General features: G+C 46.1%; 1 pseudogene; it reads left to right on the top strand.

Moving 5' to 3' along the window:
* Positions 1–568: 568 nt before the first annotated feature.
* On the top strand, positions 569–15,242 carry LOC111151414 (annotated as a pseudogene).
* The last annotated feature ends 5,610 nt before the right edge of the window (positions 15,243–20,852 follow it).

Genomic DNA, 20,852 nt, shown 5'->3' with positions numbered 1-20,852 from the left:
GAGGCAAGCTCTGTGCTCAGCGCAGAGTCCACTAGGACTCTCTCTTTGCCCAGCCCTTCCCGCCTCCCCCACTCACGTGTGCTCTTTTCCTAAAACAAAAAAATCCTTAACAAAAATGAACAATGGTTGAGAGTGGGAGGGGTGGGGAGAGAAGCAGCCCGCGGGCGAGCGGGAGGAGCCAGAGATGCTGCCCGCCCTCCCGGGGCCGCGCTCCCTCAGCCGCCAGCGCCGCAGGGAGCCTCCAAGCGCCTGGAGCCATGGCGCCTGCCAGCCGGGCTGCCTGGGCCCCGAGCGCCGCGCTAGCAGCAAGTAGTGCCTCCAGCGCCGCGGGAGCGCGTTCGCTTGGGGGCCGCAGGCCGGTCCAGGGAGGAGGCAAGGGTGGCGCTCAGGCGCCCGCCGCGGGGCAGGCAGGATGTGCATGGAGATCCCGAGGGACTGACGGAGCTGTAGCAGGGCTTCACGGGGGAGGTGGCGAGGAACCAGTCTGTGCACCTGCTGGAGTTCCCGCTGCCACATTTCCGGGGCCTGCAGCAGGAGCACGAGGGCAAAGGCACTGCCTCCTTTGGCCATGAGGGCAGGACCTGGGGTGCGGCGCGGGCACCGCCTTCGGGGCGGCACCCCCAGCGAGGGGGTCAACTTCGCGGAGGAGCCAGGAGACCGGGAAATTTATTTTGCTTTTGACAAGGAGGATTTTACCAAACAGCTCATACCTAATCTTCAGAAAGTCAGAATTGCAGATGCCACCAATGCTTCTCAGTCCTTGGCGCCTTGGGAAAAAGTTCGGGGGAGAGAGCTGAAGACAGTGGTTGGGACAAGGAAGGCTAATTTTACTAGGAGGGCCCCAGCGGCGCCTCTCCCCCGCTGACCGCCGGGGGGCGTGCTGGCCAGCGCGAGGCAGAGCCTTGGACACGTGACCACTGGCGGGCCCTCCCGTTTTAAGGCCGCCTGCCCTGGTGGCAGTTACCTTGGGGCGGGCTTGGGTGACAACCCTGTGTAGGGAGCGTGTGGAGGAGAAAGCAGTGGCCGCCAGAGGAGTCCAGGCCGTGTGAGGGCAGGGCCTTTGAGGCCGTGGGAGGGCGCACTCTGTGAGTTGGGGTTGGGGGTCCTGGTGTGGGAGGGCCTGGTACCCCTTGGGGGTTGGGAGCGCTGGCCCCATCCAGGAAGGGGCCAAGGCCTGGGCGGCCTCAGAGAGACCTAAGCTGGAGGAAGGAGTGGCGCCTCGGTGTTGTGTCCCCCTCCCCTCCCCCACAGACCCCCACACTTTTCTCCCCTCCCCTGGGCCCCCGCATCAAGATGTGCTGGGAAAGTTTGCAGTTGGAGCAGGCCCCGGTACTGAAGGCCTCGAGCTGAAGACAGTGGTTGGGACTGAGGAAGGCTAATTTCACGACTAGGGCCCCAGCGGCCCCTCTCCCCCGCAGACCGCCAGGGGGAGGGCGGAGACACCCCCCCCCCCACTCCCCCGGCTCGCGCGGCAGAGCCTTGGACATGTGACCACCAGCCGGCCCTCTCGCCTTAGGGCAGCTTGCCCTCGGGCGGTTAACTTGGGGCGGAGCTTGGGTGACAACCATAGGTTGGGAGCACGCAGAGGAGAAAGCAGTGGCCGCCAGAGGAGTCCAGGCCGTGGGAGGGCAGGGCCTTTGACGCCTTCGGAGGGCACACTCTGTGAGCTGGGGGCGGGGGTCCCTTGGGGTTTGGGGGCGCTTGCCCCACCGGGGAAGGGGCTCCGGGAGGCCTCAGAGAGACCTAAGCTGGCGGAAGGAGCAGCACCTTGACGTTGTGTCCCCCTCCCCTCCCCCACAGACCCCCACACTTTCTTCCCCTCCCCTGGGCCCCCGCATCAAAATGCGCGGGGAAAGTTTGTAGTCGGAGCAGGGCCTGTACTCAAGGCCCCGGGCTTGAAATCTTAGCAATGTTTTTTCCACCTGGAGGAACCGAGCGTTAGAGAGGTCTGCCTCTTTCCTGCGGTGTGAGCCCATTAAGTCATTTCAACTCCCAGAGCCTCAAACTCCAGTTTGTTGGAAAAAATGAATGAGAGACTATGTTAGAAGGCTGTTAAACTTTGTAAACAATTGCTGCCTTTCTCAAGCCCTCTGTGGCAGCTGCATTGAACATTTTACATAGGTCATCTCAACCCCAGAATTTAGGGTTCTCACTTTTATCCTGCCTGTGAGCAAATATGCACTCTGAGGGTACAGTGACTTGCCCAAGGTCTCAGAGCAAGTGAGTGGTGGAACCAGGATTGGGTGCTAGGAGAGGCCGACTGCAAAGCCCATGCTTTTAACCACTAAGCTGCAGCTTCTGTCCTTATTTACATTATGAGAATTGTTGTTAATGCCTGGGTTATCATTTTGCTTGCCTGTGGGAATATGGATATATACAAAGTGAGTTACAGGGCTCTCAAATTATTCCTGGAAAGATGAGAGGCCCTGGTATCAATATGCTTCCAATCTGGTACAGGCTTTCCCAGAAGTTTGAAATTCTTTTTATTCCTGTGGAAAGGAACCACAGTTCATTGATAGGTTCATGCACTAGGAAATTAAAATGGGAAACAGAGTGAACTGCTGATGGTTATGGTCAATATTTCTCTAAAGGAAACTCCACAAAGAAGAGTGTCAAGTGCAGGGGAGTACCCCCTAGAAGAAGCAGAAAAAGGTGAAGAAACAGAAGTGGAAGAAGAGTATAATCAATATGATAGAGAGGTGGAAAGTATGCAACAGGAATTAAAAGAAGATGACATATTAGTACAGAGAAAGGCTCAGCAGGAGGGAGAGCAGGAAGAGAAGGAAGAGGAAGGAGAAGAGGAGGAAGGAGTGGAGGAGAAAGGGGAGGAGGGGGAGGAAGGGGAAAAGGAGGGGGACGGAGAAAGGGAGGAGGGGGGGAGGAAGAAGGGGAAGGGGGAGAAGAAGTAAAGGAGGAAGAGGAGGAGGGAAGAGTAGAGCAGGAAGGGGAGGAGGGAGGAGTAGAGGAAGAGGAAGGAAGGGGAGGAGGAGGAAGGAGAGGAGGGAGGAGGAGGTGGAGGAAGCAGAGGAGTAGGAAGGAGTGGAGGAAGAGGAGTCAGGAGAGGAGGGGGGAGGAGTAGAGAAGAAAGGAGAAGAGGGGGAGGAAGAGGAGGAATGGGAGAAAGGAAAGAGTGGAAGAGAAAGGGGAGGAGGAAAAATGGGAGGAGAGGAAAGAGGAAGAAGAAGAGGAGGGGGAGGAAGAGGGGGAAGAATATGGCCAAGAGGAGGAGGCTGTCAGAGAAGAAACAGAGGAAAAGGCTGGAGAAATACAGCGGGAGGAGGCTGCCATTCAGGAAGAAACCACAGCGAAGCCTCAAGAAATCACCAAGTCCGTGACCAGTTTGGAGACACTTACACTGACTGATTTGCAGTCAGTCATGACAGGAACTTCCCTAGTAAGTAGTAATTTTAAGCCATTCATCTGTTCATTCATTCATTCATTCATTCATTCATTCATTCATTCATTCAGAATCATGGAATGCTTATCATTTGCCAGGATATGGGGAAAACACAAATAAGATACAGTCCATTCTCTTAAGGAGCTCTAGGTTGTGTAGGGAGGCCTACTGATACCTGAACTCCATAAAACAATATCCTAAGTGTAGTGATTGAGTGATGCATGGGAGATACTTAAAAAACAAAAATCAAGGACACTTTGCCCAGGTAGGAGGATGGTCAGGGAAGTCCTCCTGGATGAGGTGTGCAGGGGAGCTGACAGAAAGAGTTCCTAGGGGTTAGTTGGAATGCACTTGTCTTAGAACAGAGTCAGCGTGATCATAGTAATGTAGGCTCTCCCCCTGCAGGAGAACTCAGCTGTGGTCCAAGGAGAAGTGACTGTGACTTGCCCATCCTTGGAGATGACCAGGGCCACTTAGAAGAATGGTTTTGCTGTGTGGTTCTGCTCGGAGGCCAAGAATAAACCTGGCACATGCATGATTCATGTTATTTAAGTACAAAATGTCCCAGGCTTCTTTTTATTTTTTTAAATTATTACTATTATTTTTAAGATTTTACTTATTTATTTGACAGAGAGAGTGAGAGAGAGCACAAGCAGGGGGAGAGCAGGAGAGGGAGAAGCAGATGCCCCACTGAGGAGGCAGCCCAGTGTGGGGCTCCATCCTAGACCCCAGGATCATGACCTGAGTGAAAGGCAAACACTTAACCAACTGAGCCTGCCAGATGCCCCCCCAGGTACCTTTTTGAAAGAGTTCATAGTTCCAGTGTGAGGCGAACACTAAGGCTGGCTGAGTAGGAACAGAAAGAAAAGTAAAGGAGGGAATGAAGCAGCTATACACTGTATTTGGAATCACAATCTTCTTTTATTTCTTTTTTAAGAGAACACTTAGAGAGTCCAAAGGTGCGTTAGAATCAGAGCATTTGGAAACAAATGAGCCTTTAAGAGACTTGAGCTCAAAAGGAAAATTTCTTGACTTGGATCAAACTGGTTCCCAGGAACCAGAGATTAGTTTCCCTGAAACACAGCCCTCAAGCGAGCTTGGGGAGAAAATCGACCAGATGCCCCAGGGTGAACTGGGCCGGGAAAGGAGAGAGGAAAAAAGATGATCAGACTTAAATGAGTGAGAGAAGAAGAATTCCAGTCCAAAGCAGAGATCCCCGAGAAATCACTGGTGTCTACTAGCGAGGACATATTGATTCGAAAGGATGACCGCGCCAACATGTATCCTTTGGTAAGGAAGTGTAACATGTTTTTTTTTTGTCCTCTAGTGCTTTAAAAGCATTGTGAAATAAGGAGATTTTATGCATATGGAAGAAAAAATACCACCAGAAATATCCTTTTGAACTAATAATAGACTCGTATGTTTTAAAGTTCAGCGGTCTGGCGGGACATGTGTGACAGGAGTGCTGCCTCTGGGCCTGACATCTGGGTCCAACAGTGTTGCTCCCCAGGCAGGAAATTCTGGACGTGATTTGTCTGTTACATAGGGTGCCCTTTCTTGTGGGAGACTCAAGGACAATCTCTCCCTCTCCTCCCCATTCCCCTTCTTTCTCACTTCCTCCTCCTGCTCCTCCATTCCTTTCCCCTTTCCCTCCTCTCCTCACCTCTTCTGCCTTAGATGGCTTGATACCTCTTCACAAGCTCCTAAAACCATTATGGGCTCCTAAAACTGCGTGTTTTGAGATGGACCAGAAAGCAAAAGGTATGAAAAAGTGAAAGGCACTGAGAAAGGCACCAGGGGGTCGACTGGCATCTGCCTTTGCCACACAAATGTTACCATTTATTTACCAAGAGAAAGAAGAGGAGGAGAGTTTTTCCCTTCTTCCTCCATGTGCCACTGAAAATTGCTTCCTAGGATTCACCTCCAGTTTTCCCTGTAGATTCTGCCTTTGGAAGATTTGTAAGTGTGGAATGCACATAAAGTGTTTAATGTAGTTCCTGACACATAGCGAGCACTGGACGGGTGTTCACATCTAGATGATGATAGTGGGATAGTGGTGGTGGCGGCAAGGATGGTAGTGATGATGAGGATGATGGCAAACACCTAGTGGGGGATGCAGACAAATGACAGCCTCATTTCTGTAGACTGGGTTTACTTTGAGCAATGGAGTTCAAGGTCACAACATGGGCTTGCCCAGTCTGAAAGATAGAACAAGTTTTAGAGCCTGTGAAGACTTTTGGCTTGTTTAGCCAGCTAGCACGACATCCGGGGATATCGCTAATGAGAGCAAGTGTCCTGCCTGCCAGGGGTTTGGATCCCCTGTTAGCCTTGGGCTCACTGTAGAACTGAACTCTTATAGACCACCTCCCTCCGCAAATTTGTTTAGATCCTTGAGGACATCTTCTTTCTGTTCCTTTCTGTTCCCATTCCTGTATTGTTGGTTCCCCCCGCTTTTTAAAAATGGTTTTATTTATTTGACACAGAGAGAGAGACCACAAATAAGCAAAGAGGCAGGCAGAGAGGGGGGAAGCAGGCTCCCTGCTGAGTGGAAAGCCTGATGTGGGGCTCCATCCCAGGATCCTGGGATCATGACCTGAGCCAAAGGCAGAGGCTTTAACCCACTGAGCCACCCAGGTGCCCCGAATATGGAATTTTTAATCATGCTTATGTAATTTTGTCTCTTTGTGCTTTATTCTTCCAAGGGAAATGGTATATAAGGACCAAATACAAATATTCCCAGCTGAACAATTGCCTTTCTTATGAAGTTCTTTAGTGACTATACTGTAACTTCTCCGTTCCATATATTTTCATGAAGTAAATTGAATTTCACAATATGCTCACTATGTGTCAGGTACTGAACAGTCTAGTTTCTGGGGATTAGGAGGATAGGACATTCTTTCTGTTTACTGTTGACTTTCTTTTCTTTTTTAAGCAAGGTATAATTCACATACCGTTAAATTTACCTTCTTAAAATTTAAAATTGTGGTAAAATACACATAAAGTAAAATTTACCATCTTTAAGAAAAAAATATTTTATTTATTTATTTGAGAAAGAGAGACACAGCGAGAGAGGGAACACAAGCAAGGGGAGTGGGAGAGGGAGAAGCAGGGTTCCCAAGGAGCAGGGAGACTGCCAGGGGCTCGATCCCAGGATCCTGGGATCATGACCTGAACCGAAGGCAGAAACCCAATGACTGAGCCACCCAGGCACCCCTCATCTTTCTTTTAAATATTTATTTATTTATTTGAAAGGAGAGGGGGTGGGGAAGGGCAGAGGAGAGTCTTAAACAGACTATTCCTGGAGCCCGATGTTGGGCTGGATGCCACAACCCTGAGATCATGACCTGAGCCAAAGCCAAGAATCAGTTGCTGATCCAACTGTGCCACCCAGGCAACCCTAAAATTTACCATCTTAACCATTTTGAAGTGTACAGCGTCTAGTAGGTACATTCACACTGTGGTGCAACCAATGCCTGGAACTCATCCCATGAAACGGAAACTCCCTACAAATTGAGCAACTCCCCGTTCCCCAGCCCTGCCCCCAGCAACCACCATTCCACTTTCTGTGTCTACGGATCTGACTCCTCTTGGGACCACGTCCTTGGAATCCTACCATATTTGTCTTTCTGTGACCGGTGGATTTCACTTATGTGATGTCCCGGAGGCCCATCCACGCCATAGAGCGTCGGGTCTCCTTCCTGTGGAAGCCTGAACAACACTCACATGTTGTTCATCCATTCGTCCATCATGGGACACTTGGCTTCCTTTTACCTTTTGGTTTTGTGAAGTATGCTGCTCTAAACATGGGCGTGTGAATGTCTCTTTGAGAGCCTGCTTCCAGTTCTTTGAGCTAGGTATCCAGCATGGTCATTGCTGCGTGATACACTAATTCTGCTTTCAGTGTTTGGAGAGCTCTCCCTGGGGTTTTCCACAGCAGCTGCATGATTTCACATTCCCACCAAGAGTGCCTGGTTCCAATTTCTCCACATCCTCATAAAATTGACCCCTTTAAATCATACCATCCATTGCTTTTTAGCATGTTCACAAGGTTGTGCAGGTGTCACCACTGTCTAATTCCAAAACATTTTCATCCCCCACAAAAGAAATCCATATCCCCTAACTGTCACTCCCCGACCACCTTCCCCAGGTCCCCAGCAGCCACTGGGCTCCTTTCCATCTCTATGGATTAGACTGACCCTGTACTGTGTGTGGCCCCTTTCACTCAGCGTCATGGATTTGAGTGTCCTCCATGCCCTAGCATGTGGTTGAGGACGTTCTTGAAGTGATTTCCCTCACTTTGGACTGATGATGTGAAATCCTTCCCCTCCAGACACTACACCAGGGGTGCCTGGCATCACAGTTCTGGGCTCCGTGCACTCAGTGTCTTGCTGGTCTTGCCTTTGTCTTTCAGACCATGACTTGGTCTTTTGGATGGAACAGTTCCCTTCCTGTTTACTACATTCGAGATGAAAACCAGCGAGTTCTTCTGTACGTCTGTGTTCACACTGCGGTCATCTACGATGTCTTCAAGAATACTCAGCACCATCTTCAGGTATGCAAGTTTTCGTTGTTGCTTTTTAAGATTTTATTTTATTTTGTTTGTATTTATTTATTTATTTATTTATTTATTTATTTATTTTTAAGAGAGCAAGCAGGAGAGAGCAATAGGGAGAAGTAGACTCCCCTGCACAGCGGGGAGCCTGTCGTGGTGCTGGATCCCAGGACCCTGAGATCAAAGCCTTAGCTGAAGGCAGACGCTTAACTGACTGAGCCGCCCAAGAGCCCCCAGACATATATTTTAATAAGGACCTCCCTTAAGTCAGTGCCTAGATCAAAAACATCACAGAGGGTTTCCCAAAAGCCTAGTCCGTACTCAGGGATCCATGCCATGTAGGTGCAGAATTTGCTCTCTAGATGTCCAGAAACACACAAGCTCAGCAAGCAGCCCTTCTTGGAGCTTAGTTGAGTGTGCAGCACTGAGCACAGTGCTGATGGGAGGGAGAGGGGGTAGTTTGTCTCTGCAGAGTGAGGAAGGAGCAGCAGGCAGAGGGGCTGAGAAATAGGGACCATGCCAGGCAGCTGTCCAGCCTCCTGCAGAGTCAGGTGGCTGGGAGTGGCCTTGACCCATCCATCCATCCATCCATCCATCCATCCATTCATTTGTTCATTTATTCCACAGATATTTATCAGAACCTCTTTGTTTCAGATCCTGGGTCTGTAGTCATGAACAAAACAGATCTAGCCCTCCTCCCCCCACCACCATGGAGCTTATAGTCTCATAAATACACAATTATGAATTACAACAAGCACTCCAAAGGAAATGTGGGCTGCTGCAGGAGAGAGATCAGGAGTGAGAGATGGCCCTCCAGTTGGTTGTGCTGGTAAACATGACTTTTATGCCGAGATCTGATGGACTGAGGAAAATGTACCAACCAGGGGCAGTTTGGGGAGAAGCAGTCCAGACCCAAGGAGATCCAGGTTTGCAGGCCTGCCCATGGAGCCCAGAAAGAAGGCTGGTATGCCTGTCACAGAGTGAGCAAGGGAAGAGGAAGGAGGGAGGAAATGGGCTATTTCCTGGCAGGGAGCACTAGCATCTTGTTTGTTTCCAGAAGGTTCCTGAGTTACTGGGAAAGGATTGTGGGGGGATGGGAACAAAAGCAGGTAGACCAGCAGAGAGGCTTTTGCTCCAGATCTGCTCAGTGGCCTGAGTGGACACTGTTTAAGAGAGATGAGGCCAGCAGGGCTTCAAGGGGGCTGGAGGTGGGGCAGAACCCCAACATTTATTCCCCACCTGGGTTCAGAGTTGGGCACATGCCTACATCTGTAGGGAGCCCCTGTCCTTGTTGGGAGCGTGGCTTACCCTTCAGGGGTTTTGAGGCAGAGAAAATCAGAAAACCACTGGCTATGGAAAAATGCCAGGGAAAGACCGTAGGAGTGGAATTTTCAGCCTGATGAACCTGGAAGGGGAGCTTAGTTCTCTCTGTGGGGCTCCAGCCTCTCTGGCCATCCTGAATGTTTCAGAGCATTTTCTCTGCATTTCTGCAGGGTCACGCTAATGTGATCTCCTGCCTCTGCATCAGTGAAGACAGGCGGTGGATTGCCGTGGCCGACAAAGGGCCTGACTGCCTGATAATCATATGGGACTCCTTCACAGGGTAGGCGTGGCCCAGGCATGTTTTTCCCTACTCAGCGTAGTGTATCTGCAACAAATGAGAAATGCTGGTCTGGGCATGCAGAAGCCAGCGGTGGGATGCCAGGTGAGGGTGAAATGGCCTGGGGAGGCTGGCCATTCTGTTGCCTTGAGGCTTGGTTGAGTGACATTACCTTCATGAATTTCCCCATTTACAATTCTTGGCTCTTTAGGCCAAGAAACTTGGTGTGGTGATGTCCCAGAGTAGATGAGGGAGGTTAACACTAACCCAGCTTGGTGGCCCAGAGAAGTGAAGTGATTTTCCCCATCTACAAAAAAAGAGGCTGATCATACCCACTGTTTTAGTTTCCTTGGGCTACTCTAAGAAATTACCATATGCTGGGGCACCTGAGTGGCTGAGCAGGTTAAAGCCTCTGCCTTTTGCTCAGGTCATGACCCCAGAGGCCTGGGATTCAGCCCTGCATCAGGCTCTCTGCTCAGCAGGGAGCCTGCTTTCCTCTCTCTCTCTGCCTGCCTCTCTGCCTACTTGTGTGATCTCTGTCCATCAAATAAGTAAATAAAATCTTAAAAAAAAAAAAAAAAGAAATTACTACATGCTGAGGGGCTGAAAATAATAAAAAGTTATTCCCTCATGGTTCATGAGGCTGGAAGTCTGAAATTAGGGTGCCCAAAGGGGTGGTTCTTTCTGGGGCTCTGAGGGAGAACCTGCTCCAGGCCTCTCTCCCAGCTGCTGGTGGTGGCTGGCAGCCCTTGGTGTTCCTTGGCAGGTAGACTAATCACTCTAATCTCTGCCTCTATCTTCACATGGTGTTGTCCTCTGTGTGTCTCTTTGTGTCTGCACTTCTATGAGTTCAGCAGTCATTGGTTTTAGGATCCATCCTAATCCACCCTCCTCTGAACTAACACATCTGCAAGGACTCTATTCCCATATAATGCTCACATCCTGAGGCTCTGGGTGGACCTGACTTCTGAGGAGGCCCTCAACACACTACACTTTCCTTACAGGACTGTCATGAAGACCAGTAGCACAGAGTACATGGCCCATGATAGATGTTCATGTGTGTTTTCTTTCTTCATTCCTGGTCCTAGAGGCAGAGTGCAGTGCTAGATTAATTGATAAGATTGGAAGGCCCTGGGTGAGTCACTGGGGGGGATGGTGACGTGGGGGGTGGATGAGTCCAGTTGGGGAGGATTAGGAAGAAGTTCTGTTTAAAGCTCTCAGGTGTTCTGGAAGGTTAGGTTGGATGTTCTAGGATACAGGTCCCCCAGGTGACTGGTGACCTCCTAGGGCCCTGTTACTTAATCCTGGTCCTCATCTTACTAGATGTCTCAGTGGCATTTGACACTTGTCATTTCCTTGGCTTCTCTGATACCATGTCCCTTTGGTTTTCATCTACCTTCTGAGACTCTGCTTCCTCTGACCCAAGATGATGAGGAGGATGCGGTTGGTCCTTTTCTCCAGCCAGGAAGGAGCAGACCTGGGGTGGTAACCACACCATCTTCATCTCCCTAATCACCTCATAATTCCTCTTTTCATGGATGAGGAAGCTGCTGGAGAACATCCCATCTGGATGTCCCGTGGATATCTCCTGTTAAATGTCCTCAATCCCTGTTGCATCTCCTCCCAGAGGCCTTCTAAACCCACCTTTGCTGCCCCTGCCCACCCACTCCTGCCTGGCCAGCCTCCTCCTCAGCATCTTCACTCCACAACCAACCTCCAGGATGGTGATTTAGAATATACATAACATGAAATTGACCATCTTCATAATTTTTAGAAAAGATTTCTTTATTATTTATTTAAGAGCAAGAGAGTGTGAGTGGGGGAAGGGCAGAGGTAGAGGGAGGGAGAATCCTCAAGCAGACTCCTCGCTGAGTACAGAGCCCAACACGGGGCTTGATCCCAGGACCCTGAGATCATGACCTGCGCCAAAACCAAGAGCCAGCCACTTTACCAACTGAGAAACCCAGGTGCCCCATTGTAAAAATATGATTATTTTTAAGTATTTTATTTATTTATTTGACAGACAGAGATCACAAGTAGGCAGAGAGGCAGGCAGAGAGAGAGTAGAAGGAAAGCAGGCTCCCTGCTGAGGAGAGAGCCCAATGTGGGGCTCAATCCCAGGACCCTGGGATCATGACCTGAGGCAGAGGCTTTAACCCACAAAGCCACTCAAGTGCCCCAAAATATGATTTTTAAATGTCTAATTTGGTGGCATTAATTACATTCACAATGTTGTGTGACCATCGGCACTATTTCCGGAACATTTTTCATCACCCCAAACAGAAATTCTTTGACAGTGAGCTCCCCATTCTCCTTCCTCTTGGCCGCTCATCAACTTTCTGTCTCTATAGATTTGCCTGTCATCATTTTATGCCCATGAATCATATGTGGCTTTTTATGTCTGGTTTTTCTCTCAGCATAATGTTTTCAGAGTTCTCCCGTGCTGTGCCATGAGTCAGTGCTTCCTTTGTTTTAAAGATTCTATCACATGGACATAACGATTCTGCTTATCTACTCATCTGTTGATTTTTAATAATCTTTTAATTGAAAGCTAACGTCTCCTCTGGCCACAATCTCCAATCTTTGTCCTCTTCCTGGAGGTAGTCAGTTTGGTGTGTTTTCTTCCAGGACATTTGCTGTTGTCTTAAATACAGATATGCGGACATCAGCATGTAGCATCGTGTGGTTCTTTTCCACAGCATTTTGAGTGTGATCTTTTCCCAAAAGCAAAATCTGTTTGTGTTACTCCCCTGCTGAACACCCTTCAGAGGCTGCCTCTTGCCGACCCAGCCTGAGATAGAGGGAAAAACACATCTTGCATCCTAGTCATGGGAACTCATCCCCAGATAGTGGAATTCCCCTTCCATGTGCCTGGCTGTCACCTGTGGCTGTCACATGTTTCTAGCTGCAAGTAGTGGGATATCCGACTTACACATGAGGGAAAGTTGTTCTATCCCTTGACAGAGTCCACAGGCAGGAAGCATGGGTGCCTCATGTGTGTCTCTTCTCTGTCCCCCATGCTGCTGCTCACTCACATCCTTGTTTCTGTTGTGTTTCTCTGTCTCGCTTAAATATTTAAATTCTCATTTAATTCTGCATGTGACAAGGTTTTTCCTGCTTGTTAGAGTTCTGCAGTCTTGCCAGTGACACGATATAGTAGTGAATGAGGGAAGAGAAAGTGAGTCCTTCCTCACCCAGACACATCTCCAGGGTCACCCTTGTTTAGTTTAGAATCTGTTCCTCTAGACTCTTCCGTGCACAGAAATGTGTGCACTCTCTCTCTCTCATGCAGGATGAAGCTACCTACACAGTTTGGCAACTTGCTTTTTTCACAAAATTTTGGTCACCTTCCCACATCTGCCTCATTCATTTTTTTTAAAAGATTTTATTTATTTATTTGGCAGAGAGAGAGAGAGAGAGAGAGCGCATACATAGGCAGAACGGCAGGCAGAGGGAGAGGGAGAAGATTGCTATCCTGAGCAGGGAGCATGATACAGGACTCGATCCCAGGACCTGAGTTGGAGGCAGCCGCTTAACCCACTGAGCCACATAGGCGCCCTTGCGTTAATCTTTTTGCAAGTAGCCTAGTTTATTATTATATGGTTATAATGTTTTTTTAACAGTTCCCACATCCGTGGATATTTGTGTTTCGAGATTTTTTTTTGTCATTAAAGCAGTGCCATGATGAACATGATTTTATATTTATCTCTTGTTTACTTTCGCTATTGTTTTTCTGGGAAAAAAAGCTGTAGAAGAGGAATTGCTGAGTCCTAGGTTGTGTGCATTTAAAATTTTGACAGATGCAGCTAAGTTGCTGTCTAGAAAGCCTGTGCTTATTTTCATTCCCACTTAGGTAGGAGGGCGCTCGTTTTCCTGAGAGCTGGGGTATTGTCCTAGGCATCTTTTTTTTCTTATTTCCGTCCTTCATGCCTGGCACAGAATCAGCGCTCAATAGTGGGTGACAGTCGACTTCATGAAGAGAGCAAACAGCATGTTTGCATAGTGCTGAGTTAGTTTTATTATTTTTTAAATTGAGGTAAAATTCACATAAGGTAAAATTCGCCATTGTGAAGTGTGCGATTCAGTGGCATTGAGCGCGTTTATAATGTTGTGCCATCACCACTTGTATCTAGTTCCAACTGCTGTTTTAAAGTCATCTCTATGCCCAACGTGGGGCTCGAACCCACAAACCCAAGGTCAGGAGTCACATGCTCCACCAGCTGAGCCTGCTGGGTGCCCCTAGTTCCAAAACCCCAAAAGGAAAACCTAAAGCCATCAATCATCCCTCCCATTCCCCCTGACAGCCACTGATGTGCCGGTCCATCCCTGTGGATTTTCTAATTCTGGACACTTCATATCAATGAGCTCAAACAACGTGTGGTCTTTAGGTCAGGCTTCTCTACTTCATGTGATGTTTTGGGGGGTCCCCACCTGATACAGCAGGGCTCTGCGCTTCCTTCCTTGATATAACTGCATAGCAGGCTGTTGTATGGATGGACCACATTTGTTTCCTCCATAGCTTTTGAAGCAAGTCCCACTGGGAAGCAAAACAGACTTCTGCAAATAGGTGTTCCCTGGTCCTATTTTGCAGCATTCCTGTGCACACAATATATGACAGCTTCCCAGAAGGCAATGGCATTAAGGCCATAGTCATCACCCGGGATGCCAAATATCTGGCAACCATATCCGATAATGAAACCCAGGTATGGGGCACATGGTGGTGGCCTCAGTGGGCTGGCCGGCCTGTCAAGTGTGTCCCGATGAGCAGCTCTGCTTGGGCCATGTGGTGATATGATGCTCTCAGGGAAGGATCAGACCCCATGGCCCCTTATTGGGGGTTCTCTTCCTGGGGTTTAGCTCACAGTGCCATGTTTCTGAGCCAAAGTTACATGGCTACCATGAGAGGTGTCGCGTTTGTTAACAGCCTTCAGGAACCTTCTCATTCTCCTCCATGTGCTGTCACTCACTGAAAGTTTGCATCTGGAGGTAGACCTTAGCCGTGGAAATGCCAGCATGTACTCTCAACCTCCTCAAAGAGTATGGTGTTCAGGTGAGCTCAGTTTGAGTGTGCAAAGCTATGTCTACAGTCACACCGAGCCCAGGTCCAAACCTACTTTTGGTTTTGCTGGCGTTTGGTTAATGTACTCTAGCACTTGTAAAAAAAAAAACCACTGCCATGTCCTTGATCTCATTTTAATCTTCTTGAGAGTGAGCAATATTTTTTTGAGCATGTATTATGTGCCAGGTTCTGCTAAGTTTGTTATAGCAAGTATCTCACGCAGTCTATGCAAACATGCTGGGAAGGGGTTCTTTAGTAACACAATGGACTGCTACTGTTAAGTACTAGGTAATTTGTCTGAAGTCACGGGCCAGTGGCCTTTCCTGTTCTAGACATGCTCTTAACTGCTCCTGAGACCCAGAAATTATTAGTCTCGGTTTGCTTGGGGCGACTTGCCAAGGACACCCACCAAGTCTACTCTTCCGTTCTGTGTCATCATACTCATCCTTGCACCCTTCGCTCACCACAGGGCTGCTCGCTCCCTACGATGCACCAGACACTGTGCAAAGTGCTCACCTGGGTGCAGGACCCAGAACCCAGTCAGAAGGCCTGGGTGACTGGGCTCAGCCGGGCACATGTCATGCTGCAGCTTCATGTCCATGTCTCTCCTTCTGGCCCCCCACCGTCCCTCTAGGTCTCTGCAAAAAAATTTCTCACAGCTTTTTTTTTTTAAAGATTTATTTATTTATTTATTTATTTATTTGACAGATAGAGATCACAAGTAGGCAGAGAGGCAGGCAGAGAGAGAGAGAGGAGGAAGCAGGCTCCCTGCTGAGCAGAGAGCCCGATGCGGGGCTTGATTTCAGGACCCTGGGATGATGACCTGAGCCGAGGCAGAGGCTTAACCCACTGAGCCACCCAGGCACCCCTCAAAATAAAATCTTTATAATTAATTGAATTTAAATTTTAAAAATATTTAAAGCATAAAATCTTTAAAAGAATAATAAAATGATTAATGGTTAATTTTATGTTATGTGAACTTTACCTCAATTGAAAATGCAAAACAAAAACAAAAACACTGATTCAATCACCAGTTTTCAGTGCTAGTTGTGACTTCTGGTACTTATTGTAGCTTTAATGCCTTAGAAATATAGCATTCAGATTTTCATTTACTACCATTTATTTTTTTTCCTTTTTATTTTATTTTATTTTTATTTTATTTTTTATAAACATATATTTTTATCCCCAGGGGTAGAGGTCTGTGAATCTCCAGGTTTACACACTTCACAGCACTCACCATAGGACATACCCTCCCCAATGTCCATAACCCCACCCCCCTTCTCCCAACCCCCATCCCCCCAGCAACCCTCAGTTTGTTTTGTGAGGTTAAGAGTCACTTATGGTTTGTCTCCCTCCCAATCCCATCTTGTTTCATTTATTCTTCTCCTACCCTCTTAACTCCCCATGTTGCATCTCCACTTCCTCATATCAGGGAGATCATATGATAGTTGTCTTTCTCTGATTGACTTATTTCACTAAGCATGATACCCTCTAGTTCCATCCACATCGTCGCAAATGGGAAGATTTCATTTCTTTTGATGGCTGCATTGTATTCCATTGTGTATACATACCACATCTTCTTTATCCATTCATCTGTTGATGGACATCTAGGTTCTTTCCATAGTTTGGCTATTGTAGACATTGCTGCTATAAACATTCGGGTGCACGTGCCCCTTCGGATCACTACGTTTATATCTTTAGGGTAAATACCCAGTAGTGTAATTGCTGGGTCATAGGGTAGTTCTATTTTCAACATTTTGAGGAACCTCCATGCTGCTTTCCAGAGTGGTTGCACCAGCTTGCATTCCCACCAACAGTGTAGGAGGGTTCCCCTTTCTCCGCATCCTCGCCAGCATCTGTCATTTCCTGACTTACTAATTTTAGCCATTCTGACTGGTGTGAGGTGATATCTCATTGTGGTTTTGATTTGTATTTCCCTGATGCCGAGTGATATGGAGCACTTTTTCATGCGTCTGTTGGCCATCTGGATGTCTTCTTTGCAGAAATGTCTGTTCATGTCTTCTGCTCATTTCTTGATTGGATTATTTGTTCTTTGGGTGTTGAGTTTGCTAAGTTCTTTATAGATTTTGGATACTAGCCCTTTATCTGATATGTCATTTGCAAATATCTTCTCCCATTCTGTCAGTTGTCTTTTGGTTCTGTTAACTGTTTCCTTTGCTGTGCAAAAGCTTTTGATCGTGATGAAATCCGAATAGTTCATTTATGCCCTTGCTTCCCTTGCCTTTGGCGATGTTCCTAGGAAGATGTTGCTGCGGCTGAGGTTGAAGAGGTTGCTGCCTGTGTTCTCTTCAAGGATTTTGATGGATTCCTTTCTCACATTGAGGTCCTTCATCCATTTTGAGTTTATTGTCGTGTGTGGTGTAAGGAAATGGTCCAATTTCATTTTTCTGCATGTGGCTGTCCAATTTTCCTAACACCATTTATTGAAGAGTCTGTCTTTTTTCCATTGGACTTTCTTTCCTGCTTTGTCGAAGATTAGTTGACCATAGAGTTGAGGGTCTATTTCTGAGCTCTCTATTCTGTTCCATTGATCTATGTGTCTGTTTTTGTGCCAGTACCATGCTGTCTTGATGATGACAGCTTTGTAATAGAGCTTGAAGTCCGGAATTGTGATGCCACCAACTTTGGCTTTCTTTTTCAATATTCCTTTGGCTATTCGAGGTCTTTTCTGGTTCCATATAAATTTTAGGATTATTTGTTCCATTTCTTTGAAAAAAATGGGTAGGATTTTGATAGGGATTGCATTAAATGTGTAGATTGCTTTAGGTAGCATAGACATTTTCACAATATTTATTCTTCCAATCCAGGAGCATGGAACATTTTTCCATTTCTTTGTGTCTTCCTCAATTTCTTTCATGAATACTTTATAGTTTTCTGAGTATAGATTCTTAGCCTCTTTGGTTAGGTTTATTCCTAGGTATCTTATAGTTTTGGGTGCAATTGTAAATAGGATTGACTCCTTAATTTCTCTTTCTTCTGTCTTATTGGTGTAGAGAAATGCAACTGATTTCTGTGCATTGATTTTATATCCTGACACTTTACTGAATTTCTGTACAAGTTCTAGCAGATTTGGAGTGGAGTCTTTTGGGTTTTCCACATATAGTATCATATCATCTGCAAAGAGTGATAGTTTGACTTCTTCTTTGCCGATTTGGATGCCTTTAATTTCTTTTTGTTGTCTGATTGTTGAGGCTAGGACTTCTAGTACTATGTTGAATAGCAGTGGTGATAATGGATATCCCTGCCGTGTTCCTGACCTTAGCAGAAAAGCTCTCAGTTTTTCTCCATTGAGAATGATATTTGCAGTGGGTTTTTCATAAATGGCTTTGATGATATTGAGGTATGTGCCCTCTCTCCTTACACTTTGAAGAGTTTTGATCAGGAAGGGATGCTGTACTTTGTCAAATGCTTTTTCAGCATCCATTGAGAGTATCATATGGTTCTTGTTCTTTCTTTTATTAATGTGTTGTATCACATTGATTGATTTGCAGATGTCGAACCAACTGTGCAGCCCTGGAATAAATCCCACTTGGTCGTGGTGAATAATCCTTTTAATATACTGTTGAATCCTATTGGCTAATATTTTGGTGAGAATTTTTGCATCTGTGTTCATCAAGGATATTGGTCTGTAGTTCTCTTTTTTGAAGGGATCCTTGTCTGGTTTTGGGATCAAGGTGATGCTGGCCTCATAAAATGAGTTTGAAAGTTTTCCTTCCATTTCTATTTTTTTGGAACAGTTTCAGGAGAGTAAAAATTAGTTCTTCTTTAAATGTTTGGTAGAATTCCCCCGGGAAGCCGTCTGGCCCTGGGCTTTTGTTTGTTTGGAGATTTTTGATGACTGTTTCAATCTCCTTACTGGTTATGGGTCTGTTCAAGTTTTCTATTTCTTCCTGGTTCGGTTGTGGTAGTTTATATGTCTCTAGGAATGCATCCATTTCTTCCAGATTGTCAAATTTGTTGGCCTAGAGTTGCTCATAGTATGTTCTTATAATTGTCTGTATTTCTTAGGTGTTACTTATGATCTCTCCTCTTTCATTCATGATTTTATTTATTTGGGTCCTTTCTCTTTCTTTTTGATAAGTCTGGCCAGGGGTTTATCAATCTTATTAATTCTTTCAAAGAACCAGCTCCTAGTTTCGTTGATTTGTTCTATTGTTTTTTGTTTGTTTGTTTGTTTGTTTGTTTCTATTTCATTGATTTCTGCTCTGATCTTTATGATTTCTCTTCTCCTGCTGGGTTTAGGGTTTCTTTCTTGTTCTTTCTCCAGCTCCTTTAGGTGTAGGGTTAGGTTGTATACCTGAGACCTTTCTTGTTTCTTAAGAAAAGCTTGTACCGCTATATATTTTCCTCTCAGGACTGCCTTTGCTGTGTTGCACAGATTTTGAACCGTTGTGTTTTCATTACCATTTGTTTCCATGAATTTTTTTCAATTCTTCTTTAATTTCCTGGTTGACCCATGCATTCTTTAGAAGGATGCTGTTTAGTCTCCATGTATTTGGCTTCTTTCCAAATTTCCTCTTGTGATTGAGTTCTAGCTTCAGAGCATTGTGGTCTGCAAATATGCAGGGAATGATCCCAATCTTTTGATACCGGTTGAGACCTGATTTAGGACCCAGGATGTGGTCTATTCTGGAGAATGTTCCATGTGCACTAGAGAAGAATGTGTATTCTGTTGCTTTGGGATGAAATATTCTGAATATATCTGTGATGTCCATCTGGTCCAGTGTGTCATTCAAGGCCTTTATTTCCTTGTTGATCTTTTGCTTGGATGATCTGTCCATTTCAGTGAGGGGAGTGTTAAAGTCCCCTACTATTATTGTATTATGGTCGATGTGTTTCTTTGATTTTGTTCTTAATTGGTTTATATAGTTGGCTGCTCCCACGTTAGAGGCATAGATATTTAAAATTGTTAGATCTTCTTGTTGGACAGATCCTTTGAGTATGATGTACTGCCCTTCCTCATCTCTTATTATAGTCTTCATCTTAAAATCTAATTGATCTAAGGATTGCCACTCCTGCTTTCTTCTGATGTCCATTAGCATGGTAAATTGTTTTCCACCCCCTCACTTTAAATCTGGAGGTGTCTTCGGGTTTAAAATGAGTTTCTTGTAGGCAACATATAGATGGGTTTTGTTTTTTTATCCATTCTGATACCCTGTGTCTTTTGATTGGGGCATTTAGCCCATTAACATTCAGGGTAACTATTGAGAGATATGAATTTAGTGCCACTGTATTGCCTGTAAGGTGACTGTTACTGTATATTGTCTCTATTCCTTTCTGATCTACTACTTTTAGGCTCTCTCTTTGCTTAGAGGACTCCTTTCAATATTTCCTGTAGAGCTGGTTTGGTGTTTGCAAATTCTTTCAGTTTTTGTTTGTCCTGGAAGCTTTTAATCTCTCCTTCTATTTTCAATGATAGCCTAGCTAGATATAGGATTCTTGGCTGCATGTTTTTCTCGTTTAGTACTCTGAATATATCATGCCAGCTCTTTCTGGCCTGCCAGGTCTCTGTGGATAAGTCTGCTGCCAATCTAATATTTTTACCATTGTATGTTACAGACTTCTTTTCCTGGGCTGCTTTCAGGATTTTCTCTTTGTCGCTAAGACTTGTAAATTTTACTATTAGGTGACGGGGTGTAGACCTATTCTTATTGATTTTGAGGGGGGTTCTCTGCACCTCCTGGATTTTGATGCTTGTTCCCTTTGCCATATTGGGGAAATTCTCTCCAATAATTCTCTCCAATATACCTTCTGCTCCCCTCTCTGTTTCCTCTTCTTCTGGAATCCCAATTATTCTAATGTTGTTTCATCTTATGGTGTCACTTATCTCTCGAATTCTGCCCTCGTGGTCCGGCAGCTGTTTGTCCCTCTTTTGCTCAGCTTCTTTATTCTCTGTCATTTGGTCTTCTATATCACTAATTCTTTCTTCTGCCTCATTTATCCTAGCAGAGAGAGCCTCCAATTTTTTATTGCACCTCATTAACAGCTTTTTTGATTTCAACTTGGTTAGATTTTAGTTCTTTTATTTCTCCAGAAAGGGCTTTTATTTCTCCAGACAGTTTTCTCTAATATCTTCCATGCCTTTTTCAAGCCTGGCTAGCACCTTGAGAATCATCATTCTGAACTCTAGATCTGACATATTACCAATGTGCATATTGATTAGGTCCCTAGCCTTCGGTACTGCCTCTTGTTCTTTTTTTTTTTTTTTTTTTTTTTTTTTTTT

The sequence above is a fragment of the Enhydra lutris genome, unplaced genomic scaffold, assembly GCF_002288905.1.
Source record: "Enhydra lutris kenyoni isolate GAN:26980312 unplaced genomic scaffold, ASM228890v2 scaffoldscaffold26, whole genome shotgun sequence".
Taxonomy (NCBI): Eukaryota; Metazoa; Chordata; class Mammalia; order Carnivora; family Mustelidae; genus Enhydra; species Enhydra lutris.
Note: the sequence above shows the minus strand (reverse complement) of the source record. Positions and strands in the feature narration are given on the sequence as shown.